A 14,005-nucleotide genomic window follows, 5' to 3' on the forward strand; every position below is an offset into this window, starting at 1 on the left:
AAAAATCAGGGTTCTGGTGGTCTTTATGCGCATATCCCCATTCAGGTAGCACTGACCATTCAGGTAGCACTGACCATTCAGGTAGCACTGACCATTCAGGTAGTACTGACCATTCAGGTAGTACTGACCACTCAGGTAGTACTGACCACTCAGGTAGTACTGACCATTCAGGTAGTGCTGACCATTCAGGTAGTACTGACCACTCAGGTAGTACTGACCACTCAGTACTGACCGTTCAGGTAGTACTGACCACTCAAGTAGCACTGACCATTCAGGTAGTACTGACCATTCAGGTAGTACTGACCATTCAGTACTGACCGTTCAGGTAGTACTGACCACTCAAGTAGCACTGACCATTCAGGTAGTACTGACCATTCAGGTAGTACTGACCATTCAGGTAGTACTGACCATTCAGGTAGTACTGACCATTCAGGTAGTACTGACCATTCAGGTAGTACTGACCATTCAGGTAGTATTGACCATTCAGGTAGTACTGACCATTCAGGTAGCACTGACCATTCAGGTAGCACTGACCATTCAGGTAGTACTGACCATTCAGGTAGTACTGACCACTCAGTACTGACCATTCAGGTAGTACTGACCATTCAGGTAGTACTGACCATTCAGGTAGTACTGACCATTCAGGTAGTACTGACCATTCAGGTAGCACTGACCATTCAGGTAGCACTGACCATTCAGGTAGTACTGACCATTCAGGTAGTATTGACCATTCAGGTAGTACTGACCATTCAGGTAGCACTGACCATTCAGATAGCACTGACCATTCAGGTAGTACTGACCATTCAGGTAGTACTGACCATTCAGGTAGTACTGACCACTCAGTACTGACCATTCAGGTAGTACTGACCATTCAGGTAGTACTGACCATTCAGGTAGCACTGACCATTCAGGTAGTATTGACCATTCAGGTAGTACTGACCGTTCATGGTTGTTTGTTACAACTATTCAGTATAGACATTGTAACTCCTAAAATTGAGAAATAGCTTGTACACATTACAGAAAGTAGCCTACCAATGACCAGTTTAAACTTTCTGCACTTTTCCTACATTTTAAAAGAAATAAAACACCTTATATTTCGCTACAGGTGCGACTCATTCAAATTACTTCGTCTTGGGGGTACCCAAGTACAAGGATGCTGTTGCTGAGTTTTCTCTGGCTACACTGTCGCATGATCCATTTATTGTAACTTGCAGAATAAAGGCATACGTATATTCTCAAGGCATTCAAATTTACACTACCAATATTTCTTTGAGGAAATTCAAAACGAGTGTCAAATCGATCGATCTTAAGTAAGGGGATATGTTAATTAATTAGTAGTATAATTTTAATAAAATAGCTATACATAAATGTGTTTATGAATATATATTATATATATATATATATATATATATATATATATATATATATATATATATATATATATGTATATTATATTTATATATGTATATAGTTAGATATAAATAAATAGATAGATATGTAGGTATATGTAGATATATAAGTGTATATATATACTTTAATAAATAAAAAATCTAAGTAAGTAATCTAAGTAATCTAAGAATATATATATATATATATATATATATATATATATATATATATATATATATATATATATATATATATATATATTTATATATATATATATATATTTATATATATAGGCCTATATATATATATATATATATATATATATATATATACATATATATCTATATATCTATATATATATATATATATATATATATATATATATATATGTATATATATATATATATAATATAATATAAAGGCCTATATATATATATATATATATATATATATATATATATATATATATATATTAAGAGGTGTATATAGATTGAGAAAGAAGAGAAAGTGAAATGGCATTTTGCAACCAAATATAAGTATGTAACACGTGATCTCAATTGTTTCAGCAACGCCCAGGAGTACAGATCGATCGTGTTCAGAAGTCAAGAAGACTCGGACACCTTTGCCTTAACTGTCTTGTTCATCGATAAACGGACTGGCTTCTGGGTCGATTCTATATTGGCGGTACCGGTGACCTTATTCAATAAGTTGCAGGTTCTACCTTGGTTTGGGTGACTACTTACGTTTCCAAATTTGACACGTATTTATGTACTGAGTTTTGTGTTAATACATATTGCCTTGCGGAACGTTTTGTCTACACTATGCCGTACCGTGTTCGATATTTTCAAGCGTTCATTAGTTTAAATTGTGCCATTGATGTTAGGCTCCATTTATGGACTTAACTTTAATACGGTTTACAGCCTTTATGATGCCGTGTATTTTTAGTATTGTAATCAAATTATGTTTAATGTTTATTCAAACAGCTATTCAATTGTTCTATTTGTTTGCGTACACTGTTTATATATATATATATATATATATATATATATATATATATATATATATATATATATATATATATATATATATATATACATATATGTATATATATATATATATATTATATATATATATATATATATATATATATATACGAGCCTCATCTGCCTGAGGCTCAAACTTTTGATTTGCACCAACCCCCCTCAAACTTTCGATTTCCACCCTCCCCCCCCCCCCCCCGCAAATTTTTTCCAACCCCCTTAGGCGGCCCCTAAGGTCGGCGGCCGGGGACATATACCATCTCTTGCTACGCATCTGCTATAAAACCCCTAGCTTGTCCGCAAACCGAAAGATAGGATTAATTAGTAAACAATACGTTCAGTGTATAAAATAAATTAAAGGCAGTATTTAGAATATCCGTGTTTTACCGACCATATTGCACTTTATAAATGCATGCATTTTTTCAGTACTTTTTAAAATTTACAATAAAGTTTCATGACTAAAACCATTTCGCACCTAATGAACGTGATGACTTAATATAATAATGGAGAATAGTTGATTAAAAATTATAATTAGTAAACAGTGCATTCAGTGAATAAAATAAATAAAAGATAGCCTTTTATCAATCAATGCTAATTATAATATTCCAACAATAATATACTCGTACACGTCTGCATAATTTGCATTCACATTTTGCTAATTATATTATTCCAACAATTATTCCGTCTTGCAGATTTTGCATTCACATTTTTAGCGTGAGTTCAATTTATTTTTAAATTACCTCCATTGGCAAAATTACTAAACAGTTTAATTAGATTTTTCTAACCTACAGTTATTATGTTATTAAAATGTATTCACTTTTTCTAGGATTATTAACGAAAACGATATTTGACATTGATCCTTTTAATATGTTTTAGCAATGAGCGTGTTTTTAATATTCTCTTAACGTTATGCAAAATTGTACAAATAGTGGAAATTATAAAATAGCTTTATGTCGTTATATAAACAAACCCTACTCTATTACTTATAATACGACAATGCGATGCACTGCAAAGCACAGCTTGGTGCGATGTTTACTTTTATGGTTTCAAAATCTATAGCGATGACAGAAGGAAGGACTGACATACGCTCAGCCCGCTTATGTTATACTAGCTGCATCCCGTGCTCCGCCACGGTAAATCTTTTTTAAATGTACCAACTTGGGAACAGAACAAAACTAAACACAACACAAACGAACGCAAAAAACACAAACAAACGAAAAAACAAACATAACACTCATAACATAAACAAATTTAAATGCAATCATAAAGGCATATTGCTCACAGTCTAGCCCGTAGCGCCAAATTGCGCCTTTTCCGAGCGCCGCCGAACGCGTCTGACACATGAATGACTAAAAAAACAGAGGCATAGCGACCCTTTCCGGTGCCCGGGGAAAAACTTTTGATTTGCACCCCCCCCCCCCCTCAAACTTACGATTTGCACCCCCTCCCCTCAAAATTTCAATTTCCACCCTACTCCCTCAAACTTTCGATTTGTACCTCCTCTTAGACTTTCGATTTGCACCACTTTTGATTTAACCCCCCCCCCCCCGCTCAAACTTTTGATTTGCATCCCCCCCCCCTCAAACTTTCGATTTGCACCCTCCCACCTCCCTCAAGCTTTCGATTTCCACCACCCCCCCCCCCCCCCCCCCCGCAATTTTTTTCCAACCCACTTTGGCGCCCCCTTAGGTCGGCAACCGGGGACATATGTCCCCCCCCCCCTCTCTACGCCTCTCCTATAAAACCCCCAGCAGTATCTATAATATAACGCTGCTGGTAGTGTGTCAGTCCTTCCTTCCTTCCTTCCGTCATCGCTATAGATTTTGGAACCATAAAAGTAAACATCGCACCATGTAGTGCTTTGCAGTGCATTGCATTGTCTTATTATAAGTATTAGAGTAGGGTTTGTTTATATAACGACATAGAGCTATTTTATAATTTCCACTGTGTTTACTCTTTTGCATAACTTAAAGAAAATATTAAATATACACACACGGCTAAAACATATTAAAAGTATCAATGTCAAATATCATTTTCGTTTATATTCCCAGAAAAAAATGGATACATTTCAATAACATAATAACAGTACGGTAGAAAAATCAAATTAATATAACTCTTTTTTCTAATTTTGACAAAAGAGGTAATTTAAAAATACATTAAACTCACGCTAATAAAAAAACGTGAATGCAAATATACGGTCGTCATAGAAGGAATTAGTGTTGCAATAATATAATTAGCAAAATGTGAATGCAAATTATCCGGATGTGTAAGAGTAAATTATTGTTAGAAAATTATAATTAGCAATCTTTTATTTATTTTATTCACTAAATGTAGGCCCTACTGTTTATTACTTATAATTTTTAACCAACTATTCAGCACTATTATAGACGCGTCAATAGTCATCACGTTCATTAGGTGCGCAATGGTTTTAGTTATGAAACTCTATTGTAAATTTTTTTAAATTTAAAGTACTGGAAAAAAAATGCGTGAATCGATAAAGTGAAATATTGTAGGTAAAACACGGATATTTTAAATACTGCCTATTACTTATACTGCTTACTAATTATTATTCTATCTTTCGGTTTGCGAACAAGCTAGGGGTTTTATAGGAGAGGCGTAGCGAGGGGGGGGGGGGGCATATGTCCCCTGGTGCCGACCTTAGGGGGCGCCAAAGTGGGTTGGAAACAATTTGCGAGGGGGGTGGGGGGTGGTGGAAATCGAAAGTTTTAGGGCGGGGGGGGGGGGGGGGACAGGGGTGCAAATCGAAAGTTTGAGGGGGGTGCAAATCACCGGAAAGGGCGCGATTTGGCGCTACGGGCTAGACTGTGAGCAATATGCCTTTATGATTGCATTTAAATTGTGTTTATGTTATGAGTGTTGTGTTTGTTTTTTCGTTTGTGTTTTTTTTTTTTGCGTTCGTTTGTGTTGTGTTTAGTTTTGTTCTGTTCCCAAGTTGGTGCATTTAAAAAAGATTTACCGTGGCGGAGCACGGGATGCAGCTAGTTTAAAATATCCGTGTTTTACCTACCATATTATATCACTTTATCGATTCACGCATTTTTTTCCCCAGTACTTTAAATTTTAAAAATTTACAATAGAGTTTCATAACTAATACCATTGCGCACCCAATGAACGTGATGACGCGTCTATAATAGTGCTTAATAGTTGATTAAAAATTATAAGTAGTAAACTTTACATTCAGTGAATAAAATATATAAAAGATAGACTTTTATCAATCAATGTTAATTATAATATTCCAACAATAATGTACTCGTACACGTCTGCATAATTTGCATAATTTGCATTCACATTTTGCTAATTATATTATTCCAACAATTATTCCGTCTTGTAGATTCTGCAATCACATTTTTAGCGTGAGTTCAATTTATTTTTAAAATACCTCCCTTGGCAAACATACTAAACAGTTTAATTAGATTTTTCTAACCTACAGTTATTATGTTATTAAAATGTATCCACTTTTTCTAGGAATATTAACGAAAACGATATTTGACATTGATCCTTTTAATATGTTTTAGCAATGTGCGTGTATTTAATATTCTCTTTACGCTATGCAAAATTGTACAAACAGTGGAAATTATAAAATAGCTCTATGTCATTATATAAGCAAACCCAACTCTTTTACTTATAATAAGACACTGCGGTGCACTGAAAAGCACAGCATGGTGCGTTGTTTACTTTTATAGTCCCAAAATCTATAGCGATGACGGACGGAAGGACACGCTCAGCCCGATTATATTATAGATATATACTAGAATACCCGTCATCCGTTGGATAACTGTGGGTTTTGGGGGTCATCAATCAAAAAACATCACGTCTGTTACTCAGAGGCATAGCGACCCTTCCCGGCGCCCGGGGACAAACTTTTTGATTTTAACCCCCCCCCCCCCCCAAGATTTCGATTTTCAACCCCCCCCCCCCCCCCCTCCCTCCTCCCCCCACTCAAACTTTCGATTTGAACCCCCCTCAACCTTTCAATTTATATTTCCAAACCATTTTGGCGCCCCAACATATTGTAACGGACGCCTTCTGTCAGACGCAGAATAGGCGAACGTCCCCAGGTTCGTTTAAAGTAGTCAGACAGAAACCTTTCTGGACAGTATGAGCACACCTACATCTACGTGGGCTTGTCACAAAAGTCTAGGGGTATTGACACGTAGGATAGATGAAACTCAACTTAGGTTAAACTGACAACTACTATTTTAATTTATGCACAAGAATGTACAATAGTCAATAAGTCAACACCAAAGTAAACTTCATTAAGGGCAGGTTAAACCCCCCCAAAATACATAATTAAGTCAGAAATGTTGATTTTTGAAAAATCTATTGTTTCTGAAACTACATTCAATTCTGAACATTTTTGTATAATGATTTTGCAAAATTTCGTATTGCTAGTATTTTTTATAATTTTTTAATTAATGAGACTAATGACGTAATTGACCTATATTAAGCAACATTTAGCAACATAAAAATTAAAAACTAACTAAAATAGATGTTCTTATTGCTGAGTAAGAGGCCCCAGATGCAATTTATGTAACTGGGAGGTTTTAAAAATGACTTATTTGGTATAGTTTTCGCTTTTTCTCGTTTTTTTTCAAATTTAGTATATTTTTCACTATTTAGCGTTTTTCTCAAAATGTTACTTTTCAACAAAATAGTACCAGTTAAATCACTATAACTCAAAAACTACTTGAGATATTTAGCTGAAATTTTGCACACATGTTTAATAAACACTGCTTGTAAAGGTGAACTAAAAGAATGTCTATATCATCGAAACTTATCATTTTATTAAAAAAAAGCTAAGTCTACTCCCTACTTTTTGGAAAAAATTTAGGTCTCACATTTAAAAAATTTGGCTAAATTCCATTTTTTATTATTTTCTAATTGTTTTAGTTCAACTTTTTTGTAATTGCGTATATTACACTATATTAAAGACTTGTGTTATTCTGACAAACAGAAGCTGAGTTATTTTGATTTCAATGAGAGCTAATTTTGAGCTATTTTACCCTAAAAATGACACTTTTTAGAAAATATTTTCACAAAACCATAACTTTTTAGTGATTTTTTTGCATTTTTTTCATATACTATGCTAGTTACAACTTCCTTATCACTCAAAAAAGTCCTAACACCTAAATTTCAATTTGGGGGGTTTAACCTGCCCTTAAGAGCAATAAAATAAACCATAAAAATATCACTCACAGATAACTCAATGATACTGTAATATCTCTAACAATTAGATATTAAAGTCACAGGTAAAGCCGTGGTGTAATACCACACCTAAATACAATATCATAAACCTGGAATGACCATACAACTTGGTGAAATAACACACCTAAGCAATATCTCATAATCATTTGAATAATCACACAACTTGGTGTAATATCACACTTAAACAATATCATAAGTCCTGGAAAGACCATATACTTGGTGAAATAACACACCTAAGCAATAACTCATTAACACTGGAAAAATCACACAACTTTGTGAAATATCACACCTAAACAATGTATCTTAAACACTGGAGTGATAAACAACTCCTATGGTGAGGAACTAATATATATCACCACGAACTGAAACATTCAAGTAAAAACCACACACACACACACCGCACTGTTGCCTCCCGGAGTCTAGGTCAAAGTCTTCTTTAGAAGTCGTGTCTCGACCTTTTATCAGAGATCAAACCCAAGGGAGGCTACTATAATGTAGCAAGGCCATTGGTCGAGGATCGGTTAAGGATCCTCAATACTAAACAACCATTGGCTGAGGTTCTGACAAGGATTAAAATCCAAGTCACATGCCGTGACTGAGTTCAGTTGACCGCTGCGTACCAATGAACTGATAATTCTCCCAAGGTCAATAATAAAACTCAGGAGACTAAATAATAAAAGGAAATAAAGAGACCTAAGCAGGTCACATCCCCTCCCTTTTAGAGAGGCATTTTTGTTACACAAAAATGGCAATGACTATATGGAACAAATCTGACACAAAAAATGTCCAATTATAGTAATTAACAAAATTTCTATATCAGGAAAAAACATCCTCAGAAATTAAAGGGAAACAATTCACCTTTACAATTTACCAAAGGGAAACAATCCTTCCCAAAATAAGAATACATCAAGGTTCCTTATGCAAAGGAAACAAAACATATCCATCTGGATATAATATGTGGGAAACTTACAACTTAATTCCTTTATTTAAATGTCCCACTACAACATCAACTGAATAATGTGATACATTTTTATAACAACTCAATGCACATTATACAAAACCACCTTTAAATAAGGTTCATTTGAAAATACCAGGCATTTTCAACAAGTAATCAGTTTCGTACAAAACGTACAATCCTGATCTGATTGAAAGCTTGGAACTCCAGCCACTAGGCTACAGTTTAATCAAACATAACATTTGCAAAATGGTTATAACTAACCAAAAAAGTTCCACAAGATCCATGTGAACATCAAAAGTTGTTTTACATTCTTGACAAACAGTCAGCTACACTGTTGTCAGTTCCTTTAATATGGGAAATTACCAGATTAAAATTTTGGAAAAATAGACACCATCTTAAAATTCTGTTGTTATTCTGCCCCAACTTAGTAGTGAACTTAAGAGGATCATGGTCAGAAAATACCATGACTGGATTTATGGAAGAGGTGACATAGACTTCAAAATGCTGTAAGGACAGGACTAAAGCTAATGCTTCTTTTTCAATAGTGGAGTAATTCTTTTGATTCTCATTTAACTTTCTAGAGAAAAAGGCTATTGGATGATCGATCCCTCGGTTGTCTTCCTGGAATAAGACTGAGCCAATGGCTAAATTGCTAGCATCAATGGCAAGTTTAAAAGGCTTGCTGAAATCTGGTGCAGCCATAACAGGAGCATTAGATAAAAATGACTTAATGGTCAAAAAGGCTTCATGACATTTAGTTGACCATTCAAACTCAACACCCTTTTTCAATAAGGCCGTAAGTGGTTCAGCTACAGCTGAAAAGTTTTTTTACAAAAAAGTTTATAATAACCAGCCATCTCTAAACATGGAGGGTAAAGTTTTAATTACCTGTGAGAATGTCTGATTCTCATTAGAAGATAAATGTACACGTTGGTCTTCTAAATGGGCCAAAAATTTAGTATTTAACAATTTTGGGGCCTTTAACTTGTTAAGAGTAGCATCATCAAAAACATTTGAACATACAGGTAAAGTAATTTTAGCTGTGGAATGAAAATTGTTACAATTATCATAACTTTTTCAGTGAGTTAACATGATACACTGTCTGTTTCTTTCTCCGGTCTGGGAAGTAGGTGACGCAGTCCTTGGTAATCTTGTTAAGTGCTTCGTCTAGCACAAGAATCTGTTTCATCGGCCTGGGGAATATTTTGACTGGGTTTCCCAACCAACTGACAGTTCTTACAATGTCTGCAATAACGGGTGTCATCGTTGTGCATTCTCGGCCAAAAGAACAGTTCATTTTCACCGTCGGGGTCTGTAGAGAACGGGTTCTGAACTTCATGGGGGTGGACTTTGCTTCCCGCTAGGTCATTCCCTAGAAGCAGGTGTACTCCTGGGACAGGTATGGAATCTATCACCCCAAGGATGACATCTCCTTGGATGAGCTGATGTCTCAGGTTGAACTTATGTAGTGGAACTACTGTTGGTTCAGCTCCCACTCCTTGAATGATGGTGACATCACCGGTGTTGGTTTCTGGAGCGATGTTCAATGAGTCTCTCAGCAAAAGTGACTGAGAAGCCCCAGTGTCTCTTAGGACTACGATGCTCCGCGATGATGCTGGATCTCCAGGGTTGCTGATGACAGCATCTGTCATGAATGGCGTGAAGCCAACAGTTCTCGATTCTTCACAATTGGTTGCTGCTGATGTAACCGGTTGGTGAAGAGGATAGTCATAAGATGACTGGACGAAAGTGGTGGTCACTTCGTTACCTCCCTGTGGACACGCTGGTGTAGGGTCATCACGACGGGCGAGGTTCCCCTTTGGACTTGCTTGATGGGGGAGAGCGTTACGAGATGATGTTCGTACATACTCTCTGTTGTCTCGCTGTCGCAGGAAACAGTTCTTGATGATGTGCCCAGGCTTGGAACAATAGTGGCAGATCAGTCGTTGCCTGGCTAAGACTCTGGGTTTCTGTGGTGACTGACGAGATCTCAGCAACTGGCCAGCAGGGGGATTGTTGCTGATGAGGGGTAGTACCGGATTGTATTTGGTACCAGAACCCTGTGACTTCTTATGCACCAGGTCGTAGGTATCAGCTGATTCTGCTGCCCTTTTGATGTCTGTTATTCGGTTATCCAAGATGTGTAGTCTGATCTCTTCAGGTACTGCGTTGAGAAAGTCTTCTCTTAGTATCAGACTTCTGAGTTGGTCGAAGTCGTCGACATTCTCAGAATGGAGCCATCTTGAAAAGACTTTTTCTTTTTCAAAAAGGAACTCAACATAGGTTTGGTTCTGTTGTGTCCTAATTTTTCTGAACTTAATTCTGTAGGCTTCTGGGGTTACTTCGTAAGCCTTCAGAATGGCAGCCTTGACCTTTTTGTAATCGGATTGGACTTCCCGGGAGAGTGCTTGGTATGTGGTGGCAGCCTTACCAATTACAACAGTGCTTAGTAACGTTGTGACTACGTTACTAGGCCATTGACAACTTTCGGCCATGTTCTCAAATGTATTAAAAAATACAACAAGATCTGACTCATCAAACTTAGGGACTAATTTGCAAAACTGGGCCAATGTTTGGGCCACAGACAACTGAGAAGGACCTTCTGACCTCGAACTACTGTCAATAATACCAAACTCATATTCTAACCGCTTCATCTGAACTTCTCTTTCTAACTTTAGTCTGGCCTCAAATTCCCTATCAACAATTTTCACTTCCCGTGCCAAAACTTCAGAAAGAAGACTCTCATCTAACATGCCTTCATTAATGAAGTAAACAATAACTTTGTCCTTCAACACCCTAGAGGTCTGAGTAACAATATAGTCCAGGTTTAACTTTTTGACAACTGTTATCAAATCTTTCCTATTTAAGTTCTCAACTGCTTCCACAGTAGGACTTAACAACAAAGCCTCCATAGCTACAAAGTAACAATGTTTACCTTCAACTGATAACAAAAACAACTACTCAAGAACTAGTTCAACGTATCTGAACTTCTGACCAAACTCTAGATCACAAACTCAAACTAGTGCCAAACTTGCACACAAATCAAAATACCGGTCGAGCCCTCACTTGTAACGGACGCCTTCTGTCAGACGCAGAATAGGCGAACGTCCCCATGTTCGTTTAAAGTAGTCAGACAGAAACCTTTCTGGACAGTATGAGCACACCTACATCTACGTGGGCTTGTCACAAAAGTCTAGGGGTATTGACACGTAGGATAGATGAAACTCAACTTAGGTTAAACTGACAACTACTATTTTAATTTATGCACAAGAATGTACAATAGTCAATAAGTCAACACCAAAGTAAACTTCATTAAGAGCAATAAAATAAACCATAAAAATATCACTCACAGATAACTCAATGATACTGTAATATCTCTAACAATTAGATATTAAAGTCACAGGTAAAGCCGTGGTGTAATACCACACCTAAATACAATATCATAAACCTGGAATGACCATACAACTTGGTGAAATAACACACCTAAGCAATATCTCATAATCATTTGAATAATCACACAACTTGGTGTAATATCACACTTAAACAATATCATAAGTCCTGGAAAGACCATATACTTGGTGAAATAACACACCTAAGCAATAACTCATTAACACTGGAAAAATCACACAACTTTGTGAAATATCACACCTAAACAATGTATCTTAAACACTGGAGTGATAAACAACTCCTATGGTGAGGAACTAATATATATCACCACGAACTGAAACATTCAAGTAAAAACCACACACACACACCGCACTGTTGCCTCCCGGAGTCTAGGTCAAAGTCTTCTTTAGAAGTCGTGTCTCGACCTTTTATCAGAGATAAAACCCCAAGGGAGCTACTATAATGTAGCAAGGCCATTGGTCGAGGATCGGTTAAGGATCCTCAATACTAAACAACCATTGGCCGAGGTTCTGACAAGGATTAAAATCCAAGTCACATGCCGTGACTGAGTTCAGTTGACCGCTGCGTACCAATGAACTGATAATTCTCCCAAGGTCAATAATAAAACTCAGGAGACTAAATAATAAAAGGAAATAAAGAGACCTAAGCAGGTCACAATATGTCCCCCCCCCCTTCCCCCCTCCACCTCCCCCGCCTCCCCTCCCGCCCACCCCCCCTCCTCGCTACGCTACTGCAGTGTCACTTATCGTCACAAAAACAGACCCCACATTCAAAAATATGTTTTTTATCTTTTAAAAACACCGAAAACAACGATTTCGGACTATCCCTTCATATACTGACGTCACAGGTAACCTACTCAACTCTACTTCACCTGCCCAGTGTCCCGCCAAGTCTCAGACAACAAAAACTATTCCAGCCGAGCATGTCTCTGACCACACTATCCCTTCATTTGCTTAGGACAAAGAAACAGATGAACCCTACTTCACCTGCCCTGTGCCCCGCGAGGTCCTGATAGTCAACCTTATCATTCACATATAGGGCTTAAGAAAAAATAATTGAAAACGTAAAAAAAAAAAAAAAGTTCTATTAATGTTTATGACACTGACTTTAAAATTTAGCCTTCATTCTCCAAAGCAAATTTTAAAATGCTTTTCTGGCATATCTAGCCTTGGCCACCTATACAATGTTTAAATAATGTGAACACCCGCCATTTTGCTCGTGGTAAACATGGCCTAAAAATGGTCGGCAGACATGCGTCCGGTCCGTACGCCATATTGTTGTTAGCAGCCGACCACGCCTCCAAGTTAGTGAGTAATCCTATTATATCTAGATATAGAACCTAGATAACAAAAAAATCCCATGTATTCTCGAATTAGATGATCATTGAAGCTAAACAAAGATTTATATAAAATAATTAAGGCCCGAAATAGATTCTAGATCTAGATGTAGAATTTACATTAATCTAGATCTAGAATTTACATTGAGTCTAGTGACCTAGATCTAGAATCTAGATCTAGGCTAGATTCTAGATTCATAACATTCCTTCGACAGCTGATGTTTAGATCTAGAGAAATTTATTGTAAAACTAAATGAAAAAGACAGTTGAAAATTGATATAAGTGTTGGAACGTAATAATTACAGCAAACGGACGTATTGTTAAAGTTATGACCGACAGAAAATTAGATTTAGAACGCGTTAAACTTGTGAATGGGAACACAATTTTCTTCGATAGACGCCGCCATTTTATTGTACTAAAGAGTAAACAAAAACCTGTGACGTCACGGTCCCGCCGAGTGTAGTGGTCGTTTTAATCTTTTTAAAAAAAAATGGGTTACTCTGCGTATGAATAAATCAATAAATTAATTAACGTCTTTAAATAAATGTGTGATTAACAGTCTGTCTTAAAACAAAAAATTTTCTCTACCTACATACTATTTTACAGCTTTCCACGATGAGTGCAATCATGAGCAATAGTCAATCAGGC

The sequence above is a fragment of the Physella acuta genome, unplaced genomic scaffold, assembly GCF_028476545.2.
Source record: "Physella acuta isolate Inbredline_101_S28 unplaced genomic scaffold, ASM2847654v3 ptg000672l, whole genome shotgun sequence".
NCBI classification, from domain to species: Eukaryota; Metazoa; Mollusca; class Gastropoda; family Physidae; genus Physella; species Physella acuta.